Raw genomic sequence first — 3,261 nt, forward strand, 5'->3', positions numbered from 1 at the left:
TAATGACCACAACTACCTCGTACCCTACCTGCACATACTGTACCTACCACAACTACCTCGTACCCCTACCTGCACATACTGTACTTACCACAACTACCTCGTACCCTACCTGCACCTCTTGTAACGACCACAATTACCTCGTACCCTACCTGCACATACTGTACCTACCACAACTACCTCGGATCCCTACCTGCACATACTGTAATGACCATAACTACCTCATACCCTACCTGCACATACTGTACCTACCACAACTACCTCGTACCCTACCTACACATACTGTAATGACCACAACTACCTCGTACCCTACCTACACATACTGTAATGACCACAATTACCTCGTACCCCTACCTGCACATACTGTACCTACCACAACTACCTCGTACCCTACCTGCACATACTGTAACTACCACAACTACCTCGTACCCTACCTACACATACTGTAATGACCACAATTACCTCGTATCCCTACCTGCACATACTGTACCTACCACAACTACCTCGTACCCTACCTACACATACTGTAATGACCACAACTACCTCGTACCCTACCTGCACATACTGTACCTACCACAACTACCTCGTACCCTACCTACACATACTGTAATGACCACAACTACCTCGTACCCTACCTGCACATACTGTACCTACCACAACTACCTCGTACCCTACCTACACATACTGTAATGACCACAACTACCTCGTACCCTACCTGCACATACTGTACCTACCACAACTACCTCGTACCCTACCTACACATACTGTAATGACCACAACTACCTCGTACTCTACCTACACATACTGTAATGACCACAACTACCTCGTACCCTACCTGCACATACTGTACCTACCACAACTACCTCGTACCCTACCTACACATACTGTAACTACCACAACTACCTCGTACCCTACCTACACATACTGTAACGACCACAACTACCTCCTACCCCTACCTGCACATACTGTAACGACCACAACTACCTCCTACCCCTACCTGCACATACTGTAATGACCACAACTACCTCGTACCCCTACCTGCACATACTGTACCTACCACAACTACCTCGTACCCTACCTGCACATACTGTAATGACCACAACTACCTCGGACCCTACCTGCACATACTGTAATGACCACAACTACCTCGTACCCTACCTGCACATACTGTACCTACCACAACTACCTCGTACCCTACCTGCACATACTGTACTTACCACAACTACCTCGTACCCTTACCTGCACATACTGTACCTACCACAACTACCTTGTACCCCTACCTGCACATACTGTAATGACCACAAATACCTCGTACCCCTACCTGCACATACTGTACCTACCACAACTACCTCGTAACCCTACCCCTGCAAAACCTGGTTATAACCATGTTATTTTTTAACTATTCATTATTCAATGAGTTTTTATCCCTCATGTCACTGTTTAAATGTTTTATATATAAATCTTTAACTCTGTATTGTTGGAGAAGGACGCGTAAGTAAGCATTTCACTGTTAGCCTACACCTGTTGTCTACAAAGCATGTGACAAATACAATATGATTGGATTCAGACTGCCTACTATTACTCTTCTCTCTCTCCCTCTTTGTCTCTCTCTCCCTCTTTTTCTCTCTCTCCCTCTTTGTCTCTCTCTCCCTCTTTGTTTTTGTCCCTCTCTCATCCCACTCCCTCTCTCTCTCTCTTCATCTTTGTCTCTCTCTCTCTCTCTCTCTCTCTCTCTCTCTCATCGCACTCCCTCTGTCTCTGTCTCTCTCTCTCTGTCTCTCTCTCTCCCTCCCTCTCTCCCTCGCTCCCTCTCTCTCTGTGTATACAGTTCTACAAAGGCCTAACATCATAAAACATTCAGTCCATCCATTTAAAATGAGAAATTTCCTCCAATCAATAATGACACGACTGTTTGATCACTGTCTTCAACTGTTACAAGTTTAATACTGTAACCAAAGACATATTTTCAACCTCTTGTACTCAATGTACTATCCACTAATCCAGATCTTTTAGCTCCAAGTCAAGTTTAAGTGCAGTCTTAGCAGCCTACAAAACGACTGAGATAATATCAAGCAGTTTGAATGCCATTTCACTCAAGCAAAGTATATTGTAACTAACCTGTAATACCAAAATTACAATATGGCATTGATTTACACACATAATATACAAGATCTTGAAAAGATTATTTAAAGTTTTTTCAAGAGAAGCAACCAACAAAACTCTAAGCCAATATTTCAATACACTGGTAACACAATAACAACATTGAAAAGAAAACTACAACGACAACACAACAACATCTACAACAGAAAGTTTGACACTTTTGTGAAAACTTGACTTGGACAACGCGGATAAACGACAACAGTATTGACCGGTAAATGGTTGTTGACTCATTGTCTGATGGGTCTGGCACTAGCAAGAATAATCTGTTACACTAGACTAAACCAATGATGTACAGTATATAAACCCTAGATAAACCCAGGGGCATTGCATTGAAGCCACCATGCAGCCATCTTGGTACTCCTCCTCCGTTGTATACATATATATTTTTAAAGTTAAATTAATGTCTACGTTCATTTTAGCCACATTTGTTCTATTACAAACCCCTTAATGCATAATGTTCAATTATATTATGTAAGATAAACAATAAAACAATTCAATAATATAGAAAAACATTTTACTTAATTAAAGTATTTTTTTTCAGAGTGTACTAATGTTACTGTCCCCACTACAAAAAAAAACTTCAATACATGTAATTTGTCCTAGAAAATATTTTTGTGAAATATTGTAGAATTCCATTCTTATTGTAGGTAGCCTAGTGGTTAAGAGCATTGGGCCAGTGACAAAAAGGTTGCTGGTTCGAATCCCCGAGCTGACTTGATGAAAAATATGTCAATGTGTCCTTGAGCAAGGCACTTGACCCTAATTGGTCCTGTAAGTCGCTCTGGATAAGAGCATCTGCTAAATGACTAAACTGAAATGCATGGAGGACTGCTCCAACTGGGGAGAGTCAATATGGCCGACCAGTGGCTTCAAAGCCTCCAAATAGTCAATACTAGCGTCAGCAATCCAGGGTTTATATATATCATTGGACTAAACCCTAGAACCAAGTTGCCAACTGGGCACACACTGGTTCAATCTATGTTGTTTCCACAAATTACGTTGAACCAACGTGGAATAGAAGTTGTATTGATGTCTGTGCTCAGTGGGTGGTGAAACACTGCTAGTCACTGCTTGGCTAAGTCCCAAATGGAACCCTATTCCCTA

Source organism: Salvelinus fontinalis, chromosome 36 (genome assembly GCF_029448725.1).
Source record: "Salvelinus fontinalis isolate EN_2023a chromosome 36, ASM2944872v1, whole genome shotgun sequence".
In the NCBI taxonomy this organism is placed as follows: Eukaryota; Metazoa; Chordata; class Actinopteri; order Salmoniformes; family Salmonidae; genus Salvelinus; species Salvelinus fontinalis.